The 12523-nt window shown below is 36.9% G+C and overlaps 1 long non-coding RNA gene across 2 annotated transcripts; it reads left to right on the forward strand.

Annotated features, from left to right (window-relative positions):
- The first annotated feature begins 778 nt into the window (after positions 1-778).
- On the forward strand, positions 779-4681 carry LOC141602326 (uncharacterized). Of its 2 annotated transcripts, none has more exons than XR_012524408.1 (3): positions 779-877; positions 1912-2137; positions 2452-4681. It is a non-coding gene; the product is annotated as an uncharacterized LOC141602326 (long non-coding RNA). The 2 variants fall into 2 exon arrangements; XR_012524409.1 differs by having other exon boundaries at positions 2455-4681.
- The last annotated feature ends 7842 nt before the right edge of the window (positions 4682-12523 follow it).

The raw sequence follows: 12523 nt of genomic DNA on the forward strand, positions 1-12523 counted from the left end.
AAGGAGGAAAAGGGATGAAGGAGTGTGGAAGGGAAAGATAAGGAGGAGGAGAAGGACGAAGAGGGGAGAATGAGAATGCTGAGAATCCCAATGTAGTATTCGACTCAGTCATATGATCATATCAGAAACGTGACCGTGTAGCCAAAGGTGTATAAGTCACTTTCTCCATTTTAAGTTTATAGTATGGATTATCAGATCAAAAAAAGAGGCAGAGGGAGAAGGAGATGACGAGGGAGGGAGGGATGGAGGAAGATGACTTTAACATTTTTTTTTCTTATCGTCGTAGAAAATTCCTCTTGTAATGGCTAGGTGACGTCATGCTGCCTCAATGGGGAAACAAGGAAATGAATTAGAAGTGCGGCACGGAATTGTTCAATCTCTATTGATTTTAATAATCATTATGCTATCTCATATTGTAGCTGTATGTACTCATGTGTGACGTCTTGACGAGGTACTTGTTATTTTAAGGTGATTGGAGTAGTGTAGGTCTATAGGGCTTTAGTATTTTACACGTCCAAAAAATGAAATTTCTATCATGTTATCTTCTTGTTTTTATTATATTGTAGATAATCATTTATATTTAAGCGAACTGGAGGAATTGGGTTTTTTATGTTTTAAATCGAGTCGGATTATTATTGAGAAGTTCTGTCTTGAAATTACTGTCTTTGTTTAATTTGATAGCTACTCCTTCTAGCATAAATTTGTTTGGCTTGTTTTAGGTTTTAAAAGATGCACTGAATTATTTTTGCTTGTCAATTTAATGATGTTCAAACATGGCAGGTTCAAAATATGGAGAATTCGATATTCAAACATAGCAGGTAGAAAAGCAAGGGGGTGTTTTCGCATGGTTTTACAAAATTCAAATGAACCAAGGCAGGTATAATAAATTTCTACAGTATGATGTATCTTTTTTCCATGGTAGTCTAAGGCACAATAGAAGCTGATGTTGTGTAATGTGTGGATTACATCACTGAGCATCGTACGCAACAAACATTAATACTGTGATGTGGGAACTTCATAAGCATGGTCTTCACACTTCAATAATGATTTCAGCAATTCTTTGAATTGTCTTTGTTTAATCCTCAGTAGCAATGAGTTAACATTAATCCTAGCTTGCTACGAGGCCTTTATAATCATCAGAATAAGACAGTTTAAGGTATTTGTAAAAGGACATATGATGATTACGATTGAAATAGTAATAAAGGAACAAAAAATATATAATGATCTATGCCATTTGTTTTTGGTTTTGAAATGTATTTTAAAGTTGAGACCAAAATCGTATTTCCTGAGTTAGACGAAAGGGATTCGGATGTACGCAGCCTGAACCTTTAAAGTTTTTGAAAAAGAACATGTGATAAATAAGCCCTCTTGTAGTTTGCTCATGTTATCATATTCACAAAGAAAGAAAAGGTAATAATTCTCTATGCCATTTCTTTTTGCTTTGAAATTGAATATTTAAAAGTTGGTGATGAAATTTGTATTTTCAGAGTTAGTTGTATGGGATTCTGATGTACGTGGCCTTCCCCTTCGAGGTGTTTGGAAAAAAAAATGTGACGACTATGATTGAATTGGTAATAAATAGAAAAAAAAAGATATAATGATCTATGCTATTTTGTTTTTGGCTCTGAAAGTATTATAAAGTTGGCAGCATATATACAAATTTAGAAATATTCCTTAAGAGCTCACACCAATAAGTGCATTGTTATAAGTCAAAAGTGTTGCAGGGGTTCTGATCTATGTTATTCTTCATGTAATTTCAGTTTTGATGGTTCATGCCATGTCCTTTTGATGTTTTTCATTGAAGTTGTGATGTTCTTTGGATTATACCGTGTGGTTGTAAACTAGCGCCATTGTTAACGAGTGTATTTGGATGTGCATCAGTATGAACTAATTTCTCGTATTTAATTGCAGGGGCACTCGAGAAAGCATGCCTTCCAGCTTGATTAGAGACTCGGAAGCCATTGCAACTCCCGGCTCAACTACACTGCGTACATGCTCAGGCGTGATGTGTCTGTCGTATGCAAAGCGCAAATCCAACAACTCCGGAGATGGAAGAGTTCTTTGCTGGCTTCGACCTTCAACAGCAAGAATAGTTTTGATGGAACTTTCGGTAAAAAAAAGGGGGAAACATAATCAGGTGTTCATCTAATTTCCATTGGTTTACATTCGATTTCTGTCTATTGGTTTACATTTAACTTCTGGTTTAAAGTATTTCTTACTCGAGTTTGGATAAATTCCTGGAATCAAATTGGGTTTAGATTTGATTAGCCATAAATATGTAGTTCTAAGCAAACAGCAATATAGGTGCATGGTTTCTAATTTTGGTTAGCCAAAAATGTAATTTTCTTAGTACAGCTGCGTTTGGATGCAATCATAAATCATAATGACAGACTTCAATTTGAGTGTAGTTGAACTAACTGAACACTAATGACATGGTTTCTAATTTTAAAGCAGACCAAAACCCTCCGTTAAACACAGTGGCACCAATCACCGCAGTCAACAGTGAGTGGATTCCCGAAGAATGAAGGACCTCGTGGCAGCGGTCATGAGATGACGGCGTCGGTTCCCGGGACGGAAACGTACATAGATATATCAGATATATCCAAATACCATAGTATGCTTTCTATTTATTGGCAGACATACAGTTGTTTGGTGACTGGGTTTATGGTGTCGCCATGGGCTCCTGACATGACAAGGTATGTCTTTGGTTGATTAAGTTAAGCAACTCCTAATGCATCTGCTTTTTATAGCGTTCTCACTGACGCCATATGGTATTTTGGTCAAGTAAATATGACTCCCTTTACTTTCAGTTGTTTCCGTTGACTTTAATAATGAAAAGTGGAGAAAGTAATGCATATTTTTGCACACGATATTTGGGTTGATAGATCTTCATTATTATAGACTATACTCAATTTCATTTTCTTTTCGTAGCATTTTCAGAATTTGAGTTGGCAGAAAATTATGAATTGTTAACTAAGTTTTACTCTACTTTGTGATGCATGCTTAAACTGAATAGGGGAGCTCAGCTGGTAGTATCTGAAGGAAAGAATAGAATGCGTGAGAAAATATGTGGTCCACATCTTCCTCTGATTTGCGCTTGATGTCAGTTGGGGCTGTTGGCCTGCTGGGTCCATTGTCCATGATTGGTTGCTTAACACCTGCTCTATCGTCTTAGAAGGTGGTCATGATGGCTGCCTAAGTTAATGAGGTACCTAGACTACCTACACTTGACAGAACTTTCAGGCCTCCTAATATTTGGTGGTAAGCATAAAAAGTTCCCTTTGTATTGTGTGATTGTGTTAGACCTGTCAGTATTTTAACTGGAAAGGGATAATATAGATGAGTAATAGGGATACCATCAGCGAAGATGGCTTTTTGACACACCTCAAAATTTAAACGGTTCGTGTAGTTTTATTGTATTTTACATTTTTTATTTTATCCTTTGTGAGGGGTGTTTTAATTAAAGGTAAATAAATGATTGGGACGGAGGTCGTACGTATCTTTAAATTGTTCAGATTATGTTTAGTCAATTTTGAGATAATTTTATAAAGGTAAAATGTTCTGCTGGGTTATTGCCATTTTCAGAATTGTGCAGTAGTAATGTCGCTTTATATTTAATATCCCGATTGCCTATTTAGGAGGCAGCTGCCGTTGCCCCTCTTCGACCACTGGCTTTTCTAAAGTTCAAGGTTTTTGATGATCCGATGATTTCGGCTGCTGATAAAGTTACTATTCATTGAGGTTTTTGCATTTATGGATGATGGATTATGTAACTTAATTGGGAGTAGGATTTGGTGTTTTTTTTTAATCAAGTTTGAATCTTTAGATTTGGTCAGTTAATATTCTAATTTTGAAGTTTCTCTTTATCCAGTCACCATATACCAGCAGTCTAGCATAACATTAGTTACACATTATATCAATAGTTACACATCGTATGCTTCTGATATATCTTTTGTTGAATAGGATCTGAAATTTGAACCCCAAACATATGGCGTCTAAAGCGGACAGAGTTGGATCGTCAGGGCCTCTCAAAAATACCCTTAGTAGAAGAATTTGATGTTCCTAAAATCAGTTACCGGCAGTGCCCTTTAAGTGTAGTTCTATCGGAAGTGTTGAATACACCCCATCAGCTTTCACGGCATGGATGTCGATTCAACACCACAACAGTCTCCAAAGTTCTACCTATATGGTTGCTGATATAGCTCCAAATTTTATCGAGGCAAAGCAAAGCCTAGCCTTGCTGAGAAGGCTATACAATATTTAACCCATCTACAACATTGAAGTTATTGATGCAAACAATGATCCTAAGAAAAACGAGTCTGATGCAATATTGTGTGACTATAATCTGAAGAAGTGTCTGAGCTTGGAAAGAAACATGCCAACTAAGGCCATGTAATTGCACCACGTTTGAAATTTAATTAGCTTGGGCTACTTATCGTGTGTAATCATCGATATCTAGATCGTGCCTCTTTTATAACTACGTAAGCTGGATTTTGTGAATTGTGGTTAATTTTATGAAAACCCTCTTTATAACTTTGTAAGAATTATGGATTTATGGTATCTTAATTATTCGTACTTTTGTTAATTTAATAATTATTCACTATTTAAGTTCTCAAATCCGAAATCAATTATATCGGTTTTTATATCTTGGGGTATCGCACGCACCGCGTGCGATACAACAACTAGTGCCTTATAAATATCATTAGCACGAATCCACTCACTTTTAACTATAAAGAAGAAAAATATTCATATTCATATAAGGAGTTTAGTTTGATTCATGATCAATGTAAAAACTATATACTCTGTATTTAACTCTTATATACTTATATTAAAGTTCTAGCTTGAACATCTTATTTTAATTTGAAGCTCGAAAATTTTTTTTTTTTGAAAGTTGAGTTAAAAGCTTCAGATTTATTTCATTTGCTATATGAGAGTACATGCATAATGATAAACTTAACTTACCGAGTAATACTAAACTACTAATATTGTAAAACTCGTAACTAATAGAATACGAAGTAAGTAATAACTACTCTAATAAGAAAAAAAAAGGAAAAAAGAAGTACAATAGCAAATAGTAGCAAAATAGCTATCACTCACTCAACACAAATTGGTAAATAATAAAAAAGATGGAGCTTTTCACAGTTCACACCCGTCCTTCAACCATCTCTAATAAAGTAATAATGGACAAATAAACTCACACTCTCACAGGCTCACAGCTCCGTACCCCGTCATCTATTATCTTGAATTTTTATTTTCAAAACTTCTATTAGAATAGCTCAACGATAGTACCGTCTCTTTCCCTAAATTTTCATTACAGATATAGGAATAAATTCATTTTACCTTCTTCTCCAAAGTTGGGTGACGGTAATTTCTCTTTCTCCAATTTTAAATTCAGAAAACCTGGTTATATCTACATCGGATAAATTGTCATTTACGACGAATATTAGCAAATGCAAGTCCCACCGATTATCAACTATGGCGCATGATTGTTGCTCCATTGATCGCTCCTAGTAATGGTACCTTGATTTTCATTTTGCTCCCCGCTATAGTGATTATAATATAGTGATTATAATATAGTGATTAGGGTAATTTAAATGGTTTTCTACAGTGCATTATTTGGAAACAAATAGGACGTAAATCTCTCTTCTATATCTATCTTTATCTTTATAATATGGAAAAGGATAATCCGAAAATCACGTTACCTGATTTATACATTAGAAGAATAAAACATAAAAATTACGTTTCTATATTGAAGTCAAATATTTAAGATTCTCTACCCACTTACTTGTTTATGGTTAGCTAAAGTTTAGGAATTTTCCATGATTTTCGCAACAATTAAGTCTCAAAATTGCAACATTCTTGACCAATATATATCCCGTATTCCTTCATATGCCGTTAATTTTTTTTTTTTTTTTTTTTTTTTTTTTTTTTTTTTTTTGTCAAAGTTTGTAGTGTCTCTAATTTACTGCCATATCAGATTGTGAAAAAAAGTTGAGATGCCAAGTCAGCGATTTGGCTTTTGCATTAGAGAAATATATGATATATGATGATAGGGTTTTTATTAGGATCATTAGAGTGCTATATATATGGTCTTCTTGTAATCGTTATGGACACTACTCAATAATACAACTATCGTTTATGAACATCTCCCCCTCCTTGTGAAACTTATCACAATTTGCTTAGGATTGGATCGGGTTAGATTTATAAGCTCTAATTTTAAGTACTCTAGTGAATAATGTTGTTTCTTATCAAATAATGTTGCTTCTTATTGACAACCCCACATTTCATTCTCATGAAACCCGTATTTTGACTCTTAACCACCCCAGAACGTTTGTATACTACAAGCACAAGCATAATATACTCTCGTATGACGAGCATTTATAATTAGCACCTACCAAATTATATTATGTATAAGATAAGATGGAAAGATTCAGAACAATACGGAAAGAGGTAATAATTAGGTCACTCGGATTGATATAGGTCAGGTCAAAACGGGTTGGGTCTTATCCGGTTCGGGTAATGTCGAGTCAGTGACGAGTTCGGTTCAGCTCATGTCGGGTCATCTTCGGGTAGGGTCATCATGTGGCAAGTCGGGTTGGATCATTAGCGGGTCAATGTCGGGTCAGGTTATCAACATATATTTTATCTTATATATTTAGGTTTAGACGGTAAAATTGGGAAGGCATAATGCCACAACAAAATTACTAATGCCAGCCGTTTTTTGTGAGACGGTAACATTCTCTTAGATTTGCCTTGTATTGGTGTGACATTAACAAAAAGGATTGTGGCATTATCGATCCCCTAATTTTATGTTTAAATAATTGGTAGGTATATTAATTGTAGTATTAAGTGAAAATAATTAAGATAAATGTCAATTTGGTATTGTTTAAACCATTATTAAGTTAGTTCATTATCTGATCATCTATCGGGTTGAGAAAATATTGGGTGATAAGTCAGGTGGGGTTGGAAAAAATAAGGTTGTTATCGGTTATCGGGTCGGGTGAGTTTGGTTTCGGTTCACCCAATTTTCGAGTTGTATCAGATCGGGTTTCAGGCGGGTCAGATTCCTCAAATCGGTCAACTTTAATTTTACCAGTTCTAAATACGAGTCACCGTCTAAATCAAAGCGGGTGTAATCACTCTAGTGTGAGCTAGGTAGCACCAAAACGGACACGGACACGGACACGACACGGACACGTGATACGGCATCCCATGAAATTTAGGATACGGGGCACGCTATTTAAATTTAATAAAAAAACATATTTTATGGTTATAAATAAGTATGATTTTATTTTTGTAATGTATTTGATTCTAAATTTAATGTATTTGATACTAAATTTAGGTAACTGAAGGTAAAATTTAACCTTAACTATAACTAATTCTCATTTTTCACCCAAATCAATCTCTGTTGACAATTTATTAGTCGTCTAACCTATAACATTTTTAGTCGTGTGTCCGACGAGTGTCGAGTGTCCGAGTGTCCGACACGGTGCCTGACACGGGACGGCTAGTTAGGAGGAGTGTCCGTGCTACCTAGAGTGTGAGTTGTGGTCCAACATATAGCATAGCTAGTTAAAAGCATCTTTTATACATAATTATACGCACACTAAAACTTGGGAGAGACGGTCTCTCACTAAGTTATTGAGAGACCAATTTTTCGTACCCTTTTATTTGTATTTCGTATCCCTTTTATTGTTGATCGTGACATAGTAATTTCGTACCTATTTACATAATAAATGTACCTACTCTTATACGCAATACTTAAGGAGGAAAAAAATGTGATCATGGAGAAATATTAATCAACAGAATTTAAAATTCTACCATGCAAAGTATCATGTCTTTATCATACTTTATTATCAAGATATGAAACTTCTTAAATGAATAATTATTAACCCATCTGACATTAAAATTCAAAACACATTTCCTTTGAAAACATTTTGAAATAGATGGTGATGTATGATAACAACTCTTCTTAAATTCACTTCTTGTCAAAATTACATTTATATCAAACAGAGTTTTGGGAAAGCCCAAAACTCGACCGAACTGGTATTCACTCGACCCGAATCGTACCCGATTCGAAATAACACAAATCGATTAAAGTGGCTAACCGAAATGAGCCCAATCAAAATAGATCTAAAACCGAAGTTATGGTCAACCTGATTTAAAAAAAAAAACGTGATTTACCCGATCCGAAACTGAATCAAATAACCAGTTGATCATGTCTAATTCACTGCTAGATCGTAAGACACAAGCTACTTTGAGTCAGTTTCCATTAAAACGCACTGACAACTACGAGTAACAATTAATTAAATTTTACCCCTTCTGCAATTTTGCATAGACGCATAGTAGAAGTGTAGAACCAAGGAAAACGACTAGCATTAAGTAAATGTGTAATAGGCAATTTTTCTACAAACGAGGTGACTCTTTTCTTTACTAAGCAGAGCTCTAGGATGTGCATATGCGTTGTTATAGCAATCAATATATTTAGGGAAGATTATTCATCTAGTGGAAGTACTACTTGTAAATTATTCTAATTTGTATATATTTTTTAAAACCAAACTCGTGTTCAGAGAGAGCTAGTATGTGGAGTATTTAGTTTAAAACTCACATGTTTGTGAGTGTGTGCAAATTACTCTCAAGTTTTAATATGTGCAAATTAATGTCATATGTTTTGCTAAATGTGCAAATAGACCCGAATACGATATTCCAACGACCTTTCACCGGGAAACTACCAAATCCCATGCCGGAAAAATTATGAAAATCCAATTATCGGAAAACATAATTATTTCGTGAAGGTTCAGATGGTGATATCTTTCATTTCGTTGGGCAGTATTCACACAATAACCGAGCTTAAACGTAATATGTGATATCTCAATTGCAGTTATAACGCACTGCAATTAGAGCTGGCAAGTCTGACCCGACCCGAACCCGAGCAAACCCGACCCGACCCGAACCCGAAAATATTGTGACCCGAAACTGACCCGACCCGACCCGATGACGACCCGTAACCCGACACGACCCGATTATCTGTGACCCGACCCAGACCCGACCCGATATTGACCCTGCGGGTTAATATCCGTATACTACCCTTAAATTGTAGGACTATAACGTAAATTTAAACATGCAATTTATAGTCATAAAACGATAAAAACAATAGAAACGATAAGGAATTAAAATTCAACCTCGGGTCCTTTAAATGCGGCGTAAAAGAACAAATCTAAGCGATTTCCTCCTAATCGTTGCACCCAAGACTTTGTCCGAGATATGCCCTTGTGCTAGAACAGTGTTCTCCGATTGCCTTGCAATATAGGGAGAACTGTTGTGAGTTTTGTCGAGATGTGAGATCTCGGTTTCTACAGAGAAGAATACTCTTTCGAAACCCTAATTTTCTCTCAAATGATGATTAGGTTTAACAGAAGGAGGAGGTCTCCTTTTGTTCTCCTATTCGGCCGAGAACCGTGACCCACACAGGGAAGTGGGCTTCCACTTCCTCTTGGTTTTAACTCGAGGTCCGGTTCGTTAATTACTAAAATGTATATGACGGGTTTGTATTATAAATCATGTTATCGGTTATCGGAAATTAAGGCATCGCTAATAATACGGGTTAGTTTGAATTATTAATACGTGTCCGACAAAACGATTGTATAATTATTTTAATATACATTTAATTAAATATAAATCACGTATATTTAATTTCACGAATTAATCAAGTTAATTCGCCTTAGCTCATGATATTTAATCCGTATTAAATATAATATCTCAACATCACGTATTTGACTAATTACTTAGTCAAATAACTCGGACTAACTGGTTAGTCAATTTTGGCATCTACATGACAGTATTTTCATACCGTCACATCTCTCGAACGTATCCTATAGGTGTGACTTTTAGGGACCAGTTGATCACCGCCATCCGTATGACAATAACGTCAAACTTATCTAGCAAGCCAACCGTTATTGATAAACGTGGATCAACGGATAATAATACCAAAGTATGCCCTTTGATCCTTTTAGAGGTTTATAAGTCCTTGCACTAATCACAAGACACCAACCCCAACAAGCTCCCACTTGTCCGCACAAGTGTATGTGCAATGACGTTATCCGCACTAACTGGAGGACACAAGCTTCAACAAACTCCCACTTGTCCGAACAAGTGTAGGTGCGATAACCGATTCTCATATTCATTTAAAATTTCTCCCACTCAATGTAAAACAATTTGCGGATCTGGATCCACAAAGGTCGTATTTTACAATCGATCCGTATCTAGAGTGGTTTCCCCGACTAGAGAGTAACTTAACCGATAAAACGAATCCGTATCCGAGCATGGCCATGCATTTCGATTCTGACTCCTCGAGTGGCCCCGAGAAATATCGAGTACCTGATAAAGGCTGAATATTTCCTTCAACTCGACTCTTCCGATCTAAGCACGAATGAAATGACCTAAAAAAAATCTACTTGGCCCCCTGTTACGGATGACCGTGAGAAAGAAACCAAAGTCACCCAAAATCTGCCGTAGTCTCAAGAGACAATCGATAGTCAAAAGAATCGACTCTTAGGATCACCATGGAAGTCCTATCCACGACCCGGCAACGAATGTTATAAAACATTTAGGACTCCACGTCGATGTCACAATTGTGTCCTACGAAATATCCGTATAAATCGCCTCTCGTGATTGGTCACCAACCTGTTGACTTATGGCTCGTTGAACCCACCATCAACCAACGTCACAGAATAATTTCCGAGTTATCACTCATGTGGGCAATTAAGGACTAACAAGATATGATGTTTGTTCAGTTCACTTTGTGGTGTTCAAAATTGTCGTACAATTCCACATGAAAAACAAAATATGTATATATAAAATATCAAAACGATGATGTCGTATAGAGTACAAAAGAGGATGAATCTGATCCATAAAAGAGTACTACAACTCAGGAACACGTTTGATTCCCATGGAATTAACGTGCCCTTCATGCTTATCTTGTCGTAATGCTTTAGTGAGAGGATCTCGCTATGTTATCATCTCAGAGCAATCTTTTCTATCACTACTTCCTTTTGCTCCACGTAATCCCGGATTAGATGAGCTTTCCGTTGTACATGTCTAGATTTGTTGCTAGACTTTGGCTCCTTAGCTTGGAAGATGGCACCACTATTGTCGCAATAGATGGTGATCGGGTCATTCGAACTAGGCACTACAGAGAGCCCATGTAAGAATTGACGATCCATATCGCTTCCTTTGTTGCTTCGACGGCATAGTACTCGGACTCAATCGTAGAATCTGCTGTAACAGTTTGTTTCGAACTCTTCCAAATCGCAGCACCATTAAGAGTAAAAACGAATCCAGACCGAGATTTCGAGTCATCTCGATCCGTTTGGAAGCTAGCATCTGCGAATCGGTTGCGCATAGCTTTTGAGAGCCTCCATAAGTCAATGCCCAATCTTTAGTCCTCCGGAGGTACTTAAGAATGTTCTTGACAGCCAACCAATGTGTTTCACCTGGTTCTTTGTTGGAATCGACTTGTCATACTCAATGCATATGCCACGTCTGGACGTGTGCATATCATGGCATACATGATTGATCCTATAGCCGAAGCATAAGGAATCCGTGTCATGCGCTCTTTCTCTTCCGGTGTCTCCGGTGCCTCGAGACTTGCTCAAATGCACCCCTGGAGCCATAGGAAGGAACCCCTTCTTGGAGTTAGTCATACTGAATCTCTCTAGGACTTTGTCTATGTAAGACTCCCGATCGAGAGATAACATCCGTCGTGATCTATCTCGATAGATACGGATGCCTAGAATTCTCTCGTGCCTCTCCCGCATCTTTCATCCGGAAATGGTTCTTCAACCATACTTTCACCGGTTAAGAGAGGTATGTCATTCCCAATCGTGAGTATGTCGTCAACATACAATATTAGGAAGACAATCTTGCTCCCACTCGACTTGATATATAGACATGGTTCCTCGACCGATCGAGTAAATCCATTGTCTTTTATCACTTGGTCGAAGCGATGATTCCAACTCCTTGATGCTTGCTTAAGTCCATAAATGGAACGCTTAAGCTTGCACACTTTCTTAGGATGTACTGGATCGATGAAACCTTCGGGTTGTACCATGTACAACTCTTCCTCCAAAAAGCCGTTTAAGAAGGCGGTTTTCACATCCATTTGCCAGATTTCATAGTCATGAAAAGCGGCAATCGCTAAGATAATCCGAATGGAACGCAAAGATAACTACGGGTGCAAAAATCTCATCGTAGTGCAAACCTGGCACTTGGGTGAAACCTTTAGCAACTAGTCGTGCTTTGTAGATATCTTGCGACCTTCCAGAATGCTTTATTTTGTAAAGCCATTTGCATTGAAGGGGACGAACCTTAGCAGGTAAGTCAACAAGATCCCACACGTTGTTCTCATACATGGAGTCCATTTCGGATTGCATGGCCTCAAGCCATAGCTTTGAGTCAGAACTTGTCATGGCACCTTTATAGGTTGCGGGTTCACTACTCGTTAAGAGTAGAATGTCATCTATGT

Source organism: Silene latifolia, chromosome 9 (assembly GCF_048544455.1).
Source record: "Silene latifolia isolate original U9 population chromosome 9, ASM4854445v1, whole genome shotgun sequence".
NCBI classification, from domain to species: domain Eukaryota; kingdom Viridiplantae; phylum Streptophyta; class Magnoliopsida; order Caryophyllales; family Caryophyllaceae; genus Silene; species Silene latifolia.